General features: G+C 37.0%; 1 protein-coding gene across 1 annotated transcript in view; it reads left to right on the top strand.

Moving 5' to 3' along the window:
- The first annotated feature begins 421 nt into the window (after positions 1–421).
- The window catches only part of LOC144962511 (uncharacterized), a 33,766-nt gene continuing 20,544 nt past the window's right edge, over positions 422–13,643 (top strand). Inside the window, exon 1 of the mRNA XM_078895516.1 lies at positions 422–699. The gene's annotated coding sequence lies outside the window, so the exon portion shown is untranslated. The remainder of the gene's footprint in view (positions 700–13,643) is intronic.

The raw sequence follows: 13,643 nt of genomic DNA, 5'->3' as shown, positions 1-13,643 counted from the left end.
TCAATTTTCAAGACACCCGATAACAGAAGAAAGAAAGAGATCTGTTCAACAACTGCTAACACTGAAGTTAAGAATTGGCAACGTATAAAATAGGCTAACAGATTTACAGAATCAGACCAACGTTATCAATATCTAATGGTGTTATCGGTGTCATGTTGTCGGTGCTTGTGTCTGCCAAACAAACCTTGCAGCCACCGTCATAAATCAAGTTCGCAAACTGCAAACAGTCCCGTTATTATTATTAGGATCGCCTCCGACCTCCTCAATTGAAATGAAACCCCGCCCACGGTCGCACGATCCGCTTGATTGACAACGCTAGACTCCGCCCATTTACACACACATACGTACACACAAACACCGCACACGTCAGTTCGTCACCCACAAACCAAAACAAAACCCGCGTGTCCTCGTTTCTCCTTTCAAAACGCGCCAAATCGTCAGACGGGAAAGTTGTGTCAAGTCGTGGTTCAGTTCACCAGGCTACTTCGTTGTAAATCTGTTTGCTCAAGCACAGCGGTGATTTCATGAACTTGTGAAAGGACTTCAGATTATCTGCTCTCCTTTGGTATCTCCGCATTTATTATGTTTATAAATACCATTGGAAATTCAACTGCATTTGTGTTTTACAAGGACTAAAAACTTTTCAAACTTCGCAATTGTGAAAAATCCGGTTTCGATTCTTTGATTGATGGTTTATCGGTAAGTTTCAGATCTTGTTATGAATATAAGGATATATTTTGCCACTTTGATTTTAGTTTTAATTTTAAGTTCCCTAGATACGCGGTTGTTCTCGATTCGGGTTTCAGTTGTCATTTGTTTATGTCAATCTTATTGAAACCTGTTTATGCTATTGTTTAGTAAAATCATAATAATGGACTCTTAAAAAGTAGGTCACAGCAGCTGCAAGCTATTATTGTTGCTCGTACTTATGTCTACGTAGGTCAACTGACCCATATTATATCTCCATCTATTGTTGTTTATCGATCGGCATTCACGTGTAATTTTTAATTGTCATCATTCCTGTTTCGTTTCGCTTGTTATCCTTTTGCATTTAATTAATTTTTTTCGTTTTTCGACTTCTTTCTTTGTGGTAATCACACCCCCCCCCCCCTCCCCCACACACGCCCACATTACTCGTCCACCACTCTTTCCCTTCCCCCCCCCCCCCTCCTCCTCTTCCTTCATTTCCTCCTCCACTCCTCTATCTCTCCTCCCCCTCTTGCCACAATCATCCTTATCGTTTTCCTCACCTCCTTCTCTTCCTCTTCATCATCATTATCATGATCATCATCCTGGCTCCACCACCAGTATTACCTGGCCCGTTTTTCTAACGCCAACTTCAAGTATACCCTTCCCGTTGTATTAAATTCAAGTTTTAATTAGAACTAAAAAGCCAACTTCTCATAATAATATCATACATTTTGTCAAGACAAAATATTTTGTCATTTTCAATCTAACCAGGTGCTTGCAACCTTAATGGTTAGAATGAGTACATATTATATTCGATTGCAAATATGCAAATGTTTAATTCGAGTGTACGCGTTAGGTCATACAGAACTTGAAATGACCTTGCGTGATGCAAGCGTCATCTTAAAAATCAAGCAATGCAGAAATTAAAGACAGAATGATAAAAATGATGTGCTTTCTAAAATACATGGCTAATGAAATTGCTTTATACTCTATCATTCTTGCTGCTTTTTGGAAGTTTGTATCCAGTTTTGAGGATTCGATACCCACCTGTTTGTTTTTTTTTTCTTTCTTGAGTAAATGCGATCTAGCTTAGCTGTAGTTATAGTTCACGGTTCATGCCAATTCTCCGACTCGTTGATTCAAGTGTGAAATACACGAGTATTATTATAACACCCCTTTTCTTCTCTGTTCATATACGGGTCATAATATAAACGGTGATAACAGACCAATTGATGATGAAGTGCGCATACAAATACATAGTACAGTTATAGATAGTATGCAGATGACGTCACTCAGGCCTTTGTTATTGTTTTTGCCATCCGCGTTTGTGAGTTGTTCTCACTAAACTGTATTAACAAGACTATAAAAGTTCATGGTTACACAGAGTTTGTGTGTTGGTCCGTTATAGATAGAATGCGCTTGGCCAAGGAGTTCACAACATTGCGATCCGGAAGTATAACGGACCAACACACAAACTCTGTGTAACCATGAACGTTTATAGTCTGGTTAATACAGTTTAGTGAGAACAACTCACAAACGCGGATGGCAAAAACCATAACAAAGGCCTGAGTGACGTCATCTGCATACTATTTATACTTCCGGATGGCAATGTTGTGAACTTCTTGGCCAAGCGCATTCTATCTATAGATAGTTCGATGATGACGTCACTCAAGCCTTTGTTATTGTATTTTGCCATCCGCGTTTGTGAGTTGTTCTCACTAAACTGTATTAACCAGACTATAAAAGTTCATGGCTACACATAGTTTTGTGTGTTGGTCCGTTCTACTTCCGGATGGCAATGTTGTGAACTCCTTGGCCAAGCGCATACTATCTATAGATAGCCTAAAGTTATTTCATTCCATTTTACCATTTTTGTATTTTTAAATTGTTTTAGATATGAGGAAAAGGTTTTATAGGCTAATACGATTTAAAACCCAAATCGGTAAATTACTGGGACTCAAGGAAAGGCCTCTTTAGACTCTGGTCTTTGGCTCTCGGGCAGTGACATCTATAGAGGTCCTCGTATAGATAGAATGCGCTTGGCCAAGGAGTTCACAACATTGCCATCCGGAAGTATAACGGACCAACACACAAACTCTGTGTCACCATGAACTTTTATAGTCTTGTTAATACAGTTTAGTGAGAACAACTCACAAACGCGGATGGCAAAAACAATAACAAAGGCCTGAGTGACGTCATCTGCATACTATCTATAGCTCTCGGGTCAATATTATAAGAAGCTATTTCCCGTTATTGGATTTTATTTTGGGGTACCCCCGCCTCGACCCCCCTCTCCTTTTGATTTGTGAAACCTTTCATCCCACAATATTTCCAGTGACTGTTGTTTGTATATAATAATAATAACACAGGGTGATTCATTGTGAACTTTTGTGTGGGTTCAATGCGGTCATCTGAGGTGTGCACGATTTTTTTTTCTAGATATGATTGTTTTAAAATAGTGGTGCAGCTTAATAATGCGCGTCGAAACTCATTTTTAGTCTTCACATTAATTGAATCACACTGTTTAGACTAATAGCTAATTCGGTATGCTTTATTTTCTAGTTGTTTTGGTTTCGTTGTTGTTTTAGCAAGTGTTCCAAATAAATAAATAAATAAATAACTGAATATTAGTAATTATTATGTACCCAGGTGTAATATTATGAATGCCTAGCATGTAACAGCGAACCGGTAACATCGTTCGGCAAATAATAATGATGATGATAATATTAATAATAATAATAATAATAATAATAATAATAATAATAATAATAATAATAATAATAATAATAATAATAATAATAATAATAATAATAATAATAAAGCAATAGCTCCTAATAGTCATTGGGCTTCGTCCTCCATGTGAAGTGTTGCTGGGTCTTTATAAAGTGATTTGAGCACTTTTCAGCTCGAGTTGTTGTTGTTGTTGTTCTTCTCCTTCTTCTTCTTCATCATCATCATCATCATCATCATCATCATCAGTCTGTTTTTTAAAAAAAAGTTCGTTGTTTTTTCCCGTTGTTTTGCTTTTGTTGTTGTTGTTTCTGTTGTTGTTTCGTGGTTTTTTTTGTTTTTTTTTTTTTTTTTTGTATTTCTTTTTTAGTTTTCATTTCATCATGCATGCAATTACGTCACTGTACTGGCTTGGCGCCTCTCGTGCATCCGATCCCATTGATGAATGCGTTTGGCACCGTGGGCGCTAAATCATTATGTACCGATTTCATTTATCGGTTATGATATTAAACTGTCTCCCGTTTATCTATCGTTGAGATCAAATGGGATGGTGAGGTGGGAGATTTCCCTCCCTTATTTTATCGAGACCTCTCCATTGGCAGATAGAGTTTTATCACGTTTGTATTTTGACACAGGGATGGTCCTGTACTGTTGTTGCCGTCCGTTATGAGTCAGGCTAATTTCAATGCTCATTTTGCAATATTAATATGTGATTTGAAGTGTACTCGGTGACATGTCGTGGACAACGAACAGCTGATTAACATTACACATGTTTGGGTGATTAAGCTATAATCTATTTTTATTTCTACTATTTATATTTAAATATGACATTTATTGTTTGTTTGTTCTTTGTTTGTTTTGTTTTTCTTTTTCATTTTTGTTAGCGATAATACGTAAAACTGTCCTACTACATTGTAGTGAGCAAACTTTAACTTGATTTGTTAGGCGGACCTTAACTGCGTTTCAACTAAAATTAATCATATCCACGGACCATTCCCCCCCCCCCCCCCCCCCCCCCCTCTCTCTCTCTCTCTCTCTCTCTCCCTCCTCTCTCTTCACTCGACCAAAGATACAAAGACGGTGAAAACAAATAATAAAATAATAACAAAACAAACAAACTGAAAACAAAAATAGATTTTAAAAAAGAGCTACCACAGACATAATAATATTAGGAAGAATAGACAAACCCGCACAATGACACAAGGAACTCGAAATGTATGTTTACGATTGCACCAGTTGCGGCAACCTCTCACTCACTCCTTCACCACACACGGGCAGGGCAGTCAGTTGGCAACACTTAGACGTGATGTGACCGCCCGCAACAGCAACAGGGTCACTTTTACTTTTAACCTCAAGCGGTTTCGTCAAGGGTCACGCGGTCTATGACCCCATCCGACCCATCTTCACCCCCCTCTCTCTCTCTCTCTCTCTCTCTCTCTCTCTCTCTCTCTCTCTCTCTCTCTCTCTCTCTCTCTCTCTCTCTCTCTCTTAGGATGATGATAACGTCGTTGATGTTTATAAAATTGGTAATGATAAGAATTACGATAAGTTGTAGAAGGATTTGTTGTTGTAGTATTAGTAGTAGTAGTAGTAGTAGTAGTAGTAGTAGTAGTAGTAATAGTAGTAGTAGTAGTAGTAATAGTAGTAGTAGTAGTAGTAGTAGTAGTAGTAGTAGTAGTAGTAGTAGTAGTAGTAGCAGTATTACGGTTCTATAAATGTTACAGATACCCCAGTTAAATATTTGTGAAGAAAAGGTGAGCGTCTATGTAAATCTATTTCATCTTAAATGGGCTCAACAAAGAGATTTAACTTAGCCCCAAGCCAACAGCAATACTTGAAGAAACATTTACAATTTACGTCTTCACTCAAACTTTTTTTTTTCACGCAAACAAGAATGTTAGCAATATCGGCCAAGTACTCATCTTTCATCTGAGTACGGTGAGAAAATCAAAAACTCAACTTTTCGTGGGACCCGAACTAGTGGTTAGAACAAGCTGAGCGCCTTACCACTAGACCATTAGGCCACACTGAACTGAAATAATGATTTCTGTTGGATGGACGTCACAACAATGTACCGTGTATTTATTCTCTATTATTATCTTCAACCACTAATAATAAGTACATACTTAACTAACTAGTTACCCTCTCTCTGGTGCCTATTACGTCTGTCTGTCTCTCTCTCTGTGTGTGTGTGTGTGTGTGTGTGTGTGTGTGTGTGTGTGTGTCTCTCTCTCTCTCTCCCTCTCTTCCCCCACCCCTACTTTATATATATATATAATATATTAATATATATATCATTCTAAAAAAATTCTTATAGTTGATAATATATATTTAAAATTCATTATAATATATACACATGAAAACTTTTTTTTCCAGAATGATCTATTCTTTGTCTAGTCTACCTACTTCACAAGCAAACAATAACAATAAGTGCGTATACACAAATGCTATAAATAGCATGCCTTTGTTTGTTTATTTTTAAATATTGGTAATTATCTGTCTGCGCACGCTTCCATCGTGTCTTAAATGTATTGATCTATCCATCTATTGTCCTGAATCGTCCATCCATAACTCCGTACAACTACGATAATAGAAATTGATGACAGTGTTTCGCTGCGCGCTTTATTATTTAAAACAAAACAAAAAAATTAAAAAAAAAGAAAGAACAAGAATTTGATATTTTCTTTTGTTTATAGCAAAAACAACAACAGGGTATTTTAAGGTCTTTTGACATAATCCAGCCCTTTATGATTATGATTTTAACAACAACAACAACAACAAAATGGATGTCATTACTGAGATATACTTTCCATTATGTCAGTCAAAGGAAAAGAAGGGGAAAAAATAACAAAAACATAACAAAGCCATCGCCCTTTCCCCTCTCTTCTATCTCGTTAAGGCAGCTAGGTCTAACTCAATTTTTGCAGAAATTATTCAAGAAGGCCGTGTAATATCATAGGGTCCTACTAAATGTAAGTAACCTGTTAGAATCTAATTTATTGTTACAGAAATGCTGCTGGACTAAGATTACAGGGGATTGACACCTGACCCCGCGCCCAAGGCGATAGGGTGGCACTCGGCCAAGTTTTGAAGAGGACTATTAATACCTCAATCATCGTTGCCCTCTTCATTTCATGCTCACTAACCTCAACCCACCCTTTTGTCTTTGTTATGTTTATGTTTGGATACGAATCTTCGCCCCCCCCCCCCCTCCCTCCCCACTTCCACCGCCCTCTCTCCCGTGTGGCTATGTAGTCTTGTAGTAGGACACCTTCAGACCGAAAGGCCCAGGGTTCGAGTTCCGTTCTGAGTCCTTGGAGTCGAGGCACATTCTCTCACCGTACTCTGGGTGTAAAATGAGTACCTGGTCGTTAACAAGCGTTATCTTTGTCGGGGAAAACAAATTGTAATATCGCCGTCATGTCTCGTCCTACATATTTAGTGCTGCGGCTGGGGACTCCCTAGTTACACGCTTTAAACACGTTTAGTAAATATTGCTCTATACAAAAATTTTGAAAACTAATGTGTCTCTTGAAAAGAAATGATAAATTGTATTATCTAACTGTAAAAAGAAAATTTAAACATTATTTCGAAATGCATTCTCCGGTTGCGTGGTGCCTATCTAGACGCATTTAGTAGTGTGAAACCAAAACAATGACCGTCGGAAATTATTTTCGATAACAAACTACTCGTATAAGTGCTTATTGTATATTTAGTACAATATCCACCAATGTATTCAACGTTCTTTGCAATGGATCGAAATGATAAAATAGAAACACTTAACATGACATGTCGGACAAGACATCGCCTTTTATAGAACGCCATCACATTTCTTTTTTACTGAGACCACCAGGCTTTTACCAGATTTCAGTCAGACCAATCCTATTGCTTTAAGCTTAGTCATCATGATGATTATGAATTAATTATGCTACAACGTGGAACACCCCCCCCCCCTCCCCCCCTCACTTTATTTTTTCTTTCTTTTTTTTCCATAAATCCTTCCATCCAACCATCAGTCTGTCCATCCATCCCATCAAACCACCCATCAATCTATCTATCTATCTATCTATCTATCTATCTATCTATCTATCTATCTATCTATCTATCTATCTATCTATCTATCTATCTATCTATCTATCTATCTATCTATCTATCTATCTATCTGTTTTAATCCGTTCTTTCTTTCATTCTTCATTCTTTCCTTTTTTCTTTCCCTCATCCTATCTCTATCTCAATTTCTCTCTTCCTATCCATCTCGCCTGCTGTCTTTCTTTTTGTCTTTGTCTCCTCTTTGCTTATAATAATAATATCATCATGCAGCGATGAGCAGCATTAATGGCAAGTGGATTTATAATATATTAATACTAATATTAGGTAGCTTTACTTCATGTACTTGAAAACTACTTTCTCAGCTCATCGAGAGTGTCAAGTACTGTATATCCTTATTCAGTGTCATCCATTATATTAAATAATCATAACACATTTTCAAGTGTCAAACAAACATAGGCTATAATGTGGTCTAGTGGGTCTGGGTTCGAGTCCCGCTTTGAGCGATGCATAGTTGAGTCCTTGGAAAAGGCTATTTAATTTACTCACATTCTCTCGCCGTACTCAGGTGTAAAACGAGTAGCTGGCCGTAAACAGCATTGTCTCTGTCGGAAATAAACTTGTCATATCGCCTAACAGGCGTCATGTCTCGCCCTACATGTTAAGTGTTGCTTTTGATCGGGGACCCTTTGTAAAGGGCTTTGAGCACGTTTAGTGGATATTGCTCAATATAAAAGCTCTATGTTTTAAAAGAATAAGAAAAAGTGCTTGCTTTTGAGAATATATTATTATTATTATTATTATTATTATTATTATTATTATTATTATTATTATTATTATTATTATTATTATTATTATTATTAGTCTGGGCATGTATTATTTCATCATGCATTCAAGACCAGGTGTCTAGAACGTTCTCTTAGCATTAAGTAGACGCTGTCTGACTCATGACCTTGTTGTTCGATGCAATGACACTTTCTCGTTACCGAATTACAGCAGGGTAGGACGGCTGGCTGATGCAAGTCAAGGTAGTGTGTCCTTTTGTGTGCGTGTGTGTAACTCGTCGTCTCAATGTGGTAGTATTATGATGGGTGCATTAGGTTTTAGAAATTGAACTCGTTATCATCATCATCATCATCATCATCATCATCATCATCACATCATCGATATTAATAATAATAATAACAACAACAATAATAATAATGATAATAATAATAATAATAATAATAATAATAATAATGATGATGATGATGATATGATGATGATGATGATGATGATGATGATGATGATATAATAATAATAAATAATAATAAATAATAATAATAATAATATAATAATAATAATAATAATAATATAATAATAATAATAATAATAATAATAATAATAATAAATAATAATAATAATAATAATAATTTTCTATTACGCTTATTATCACCTGCGTATCCGCCCTTATGAAATTACTTACCACTCTATTAATTAGAAGTCAATGCCCTCCATCTTTGATTAGCCGTCGCAATGGCCTTTTACTATTACAAAATATTATGCATGAGCAATGAAGCCCTGAAGACCTATCCGATCAAGGCCACTATCACAGTCAAGTGACCAACCACTATGGTCATTATGAGGTCAGTCAGGGGTGTAAATCGTACGAAGTCGCCAGGCTAATCGTAGGTTTTCATCATTTCCAATCATTTCCGTTCCAGCACTTTCTCTCTTCACCGATCACGTGCGAGGTGCAAAGTGGTGCTTCTCTGGTTTGTAATCGCGGTGTGGTCGTATTTTTAGACACGACCGCCTCGCCTTGTCAACACGAGTAACCTGTACCCATGCGACCTTGCCGTGTCCCCCCAAGGTTCATTAGACACTTGTGTAATAATATAGTGATATGAGGTGTGGGAGAGAGAGAGAGAGAGAGAGAGAGAGAGAGAGAGAGAGAGAGAGAGAGAGAGAGAGAGAGAGAGGGGGGGGGTAAGTGTTGCATGATTAATTTTGTTTGGTGTGCGACCACAACCTGGTCTGTCAATTTCTTTTTTGGTGGGAGGGGGGAGAGATCAGACACGGTAAATGAAATTCCTGTGTGTATGAAACAATAATTAGTTCTCTACCAACTTTACTGAGCTTGTGTGACCCTCAGGCCCAAAAAAATATATAATTTGATAATTGAATAGAAAATCGGGGGAGGGGGGGGGGGGCACAGAAATGAAACCAAAAAGAGAGAAATCGGACCATTTTTTGATATCTCGTAAAATATGATCGAACTTATTTGGAACTTGCGCAACTTTGTTTTATTTTTTTTAATGTTTCGGTTTCTGTTTCAGTATTTTGCAAAATGTAATGATTGTGAAATCGTTTGCTTGGGGTGGTTAACCAGAGTCGTGTGTGTTCTGTGTGTCTCCGCTTATCTGTTGACAATAATATTATTGGCGGTCATTGTGACCTGTCAGTCAACATAAAACCTGAAGAGAGAGAGAAACCTGCTACATCCACGTCATAAAGACATATCTTGGCAAAATGTTAAGTCGTGGCTGCTTGCTCATCCAACCGCTTTTATTTTTTTGTTTCCATAATCTCTCTCTCTCTCTCTCTCTCTCTCTCTCTCTCTCTCTCTCTCTCTCTCTCTCTCTCTCTCTCTCTCTCTCTCTCTCTCTATCTATTTATCTCCTCTCTATCTATTTATCTCCTCTCTATCTATCTCTCTCTCTCTCAATCAATCTGTCTATCTATCTATCTATCTATCTATCTCTCTCTCTCTCTCTCTCTCTCTCTCTCTCTCTCAATCTATCTATATATCTATCTCCTCTCTATTTAAGCGCTTTGAGCACGTTTAGTGGATATTGCACTATATAAAAGCTCAAGTTTTTTTGTTGTTGTTTTTTAAAAATTTATCTCTCTCTCTATCTATCTATCTCCTCTCTATCTATCTATCTATCTATCTATCTATCTATCTATCTATCTATCTATCTATCTATCTATCTCTCTATCTATCTCTCTATCTATCTATCTCTCTCTCTCTCTCTCTCTCTCTCTCTCTCTCAATCTATCTTATCTTTGGTCTTTCTAGATCTTCGTCATTTAATTTTTTTATTTTGTCGGGAGCTTAGCTGGAATGATTAAAGGGAATAATCGCACGCTTCACTCGTTTCTGGCGGGAACGTAGTACTACTATGACCTTTTACGTACATGCGTATGTTGGTGTCACATGGAAAGAGTCGGCCAATAAGAATCGTCCCTCCCTCGGGGTCGTGTGGGAACGTGGGGTGAACGTCACATGGTTTATGTTATGACTGTGCTTTGGTTACGCTTGGTGCGGCGCGGTGCGAGGTTGTGTCGCTTCTCGCGTGGCGGCCTTGATTTCGGCTGGTTGTGATAACTGTTTACGTAAGGTCTATAAATAGATTATATACATAAACATGCGTGGACTTGCTGTGCTTATGATTTAAGTTCCAAGTTATTAAAGACGTTTAAAACCATTTCTGAACTGGCCGTCGAGTTTATATGACTGCATGTTGAGTCGTGGCTGCATGTTGAGTAATGTAAGTAATAGATACTTAACCACGCCTTATTCCTAATTCGCATATTATTTTCATCTCTCTATTTTAATAAAAAAATCTTGTCGGCCAAGTAAAGTATTGCTTCTTTTGCACACGGTGCCACACCAACCAAGTACCGAGCGATGAGTGTTTTATTTCATTGCAGACATGGTACATGAGCACGGTACAGGATTGCAAGCTTGCACCAAAAAAAAAAAAAAAAAAGTTGAAGTTTCTCTTTGACATCGACACACATCATTATTTATTAAAGAGCACATTTAGCGGATATTGGGCTATGTTGTGCTATGCCTACCTTTTCTGTCGTTTGAAAGTAGTTTGGTAATAATTAATAAATAAACAAAAATCACATTGTCTCTATAATTTCATTCGATCGATCTTATGCCGGATAGGGCCTCTCTGACGAAGCTTTCCGTTTTGTCATCTCCACCATCATTCTTTCTCTTTGAAGAGGAAACATTTTTACCTTTTTGTCTTGAACTTGGATTTCAAATCGAAGCAATAGGCCTAGATATACCCTTGGAGTGTACTGTCATTAAAAAAACTTCATCAAAAATCAAAATAGTGCAACTATGTGGTTTTGGGATTGAGTCCCGCTCTGAGCGGCGCATAATTGAGTCCTTGGAAAAGACTCAACCCACATTATCTAGCCGTACCCAGGTATAAAATGAGTATCTGGCCGTTAACAGCGCTGTCTCTGTCGGGAAAAAATGGTAATATCTCTTTACAGGCGCCATGTTCCGCCCTACTTGTTCAGTGTTGCTGTTGGCCAGGGACTCTTTGTAAAGTGCCCTGACCATGTTAAGTGGATAATGCGCTATATAAATGCTCAATTTTATTTTATTTTTAAAGTTTTTTTTGTTTTTTTTTTTTTGTTTATTTGTTTTTGTGTTATGTATTTTTTAAATGTTTTTTTTTAGCCATTTCTTTTCTTTAAAAAAAAAAATAAATCAAAAGATCTTTGTTGTTTGTTGGACAGGAAGGGGAGGGGGGGGGGGGTTAAATTGTAGGATGGTATCAGGATATCATCCATCGGCGTGTCATGGGATGTCGTGATTTTAGTAGGGGGATTGACCTGATCGAACTTTTTAAAAAAATAAAAATAGAGATAGGGAGAACAGGTGGTTAGAGTATTATCTTTTTAAATAGTCAATCATTGTTTCGTACATTATCTTTACAAGTAAAGCATAACCGGGAGATAATGGGCTTGAATTTCAGCCGTATCATGCCTTTAGAAATGGACAATTTAGCAGCTTATTTATGGAATGCCAAAAATGATAGAGTACAATTCCAATACAACCATATTAACAGTAAATTGTGATTTTGATTTTGTAGTTAAAAACACAAAAAAACACAATCATTATTTCTAATCTACGAAGACTCACAATACATCATTTCCATGACGTATTTTAATGAATACGCAAATACCTAATATCAGGAAAACGAACATATTGCAGGAATGAAGACATCCACAGACCATAGACTCCTAGTTTCAAAGTTCAAGCCAACAGAAAATGAAGAATAAGCCAAGGCATAAGCATTACAAACAAAATAGTAAATCGTCCAAAGTCTTCAGCAGTATAAGAGATGACTTAGGCAAAGAAAATTTCAGCAATACACTCGCGTCGAATCTTTCGTCAATGAATTTAAAGGATCCTCTAGCTAACCCAGCTGAAATTCAACAACATCTTGTCCAAAGCGTGCTGATGAGCAGGGAAACAACACTGCCTAAGAGAAGTAGTACACACAAACAAGATTACTAATAATAATAATAATAATAATCTTTATTGTCCAAATTAAAGGCAATTCATGTGAGGTAAACAATGCTCAGTTTGGTTCATGGTATGAACATCAACACATTTACAAATACAGACACAGCCATACACGAACATACACGCTTGCACATTGTTTCTACACATGTATACAAAAGAAATGAGCGTACATACAAACACATATACATACATACATACATACATGCAGACATACATACAAACCAGCATATCATCGTATATGCATGCCTACATTCATACATACATACATACATACATACATATATACATACACACAGACACACACACAGACAGATAGAACGATACGATATATTTGCTGGGACAGCAGATAACCATATTATAAATATAGTGTCTTATATTAAGAAGAAGATGGCAATAATTGTGATGATGATGATGATGATGATATGATGATAATGATGATGATGATGACTACGATAATGATGATGATGATGATGATGATGATGATGATGATGATGATGATGATGATGATGATGATAACGACGGCGGCAATGTCGATGATGATGATTCACGACACTGCTTCTCGTTATTTTCATTGGTTGTCTCATTTTTCCACAGAAGATTTGTTAATTAATTTTATGGCGGTTGGAATGAAGGTTGTCTTATGTCGATTTGTCCGACATTTTGCTTCTAGATACCGTCTTCCGGAGCGCAGAAGTTGGAATTTTTCGTTCAGCGGATGCCTCTTTTCGTTGATAATGTTAAAAGATTTCTTCTCAACTGCATTAATATAAGTTGTGTCAAGGCTTCTAAGGTCTGTGTTAATTATTTTTGAAGCCTCTCTGAGGGTTCTATGTAGTTTGGATTTTTCTTTTGTTCC

The sequence above is a fragment of the Berghia stephanieae genome, chromosome 1, assembly GCF_034508935.2.
Source record: "Berghia stephanieae isolate SIO BIC M18660-M18661 chromosome 1, UCSD_Bste_1.3, whole genome shotgun sequence".
In the NCBI taxonomy this organism is placed as follows: Eukaryota; Metazoa; Mollusca; class Gastropoda; order Nudibranchia; family Aeolidiidae; genus Berghia; species Berghia stephanieae.
The sequence above is the reverse complement of the archived record's forward strand: the minus strand, read 5'-3'. Positions and strand labels throughout refer to the sequence as shown.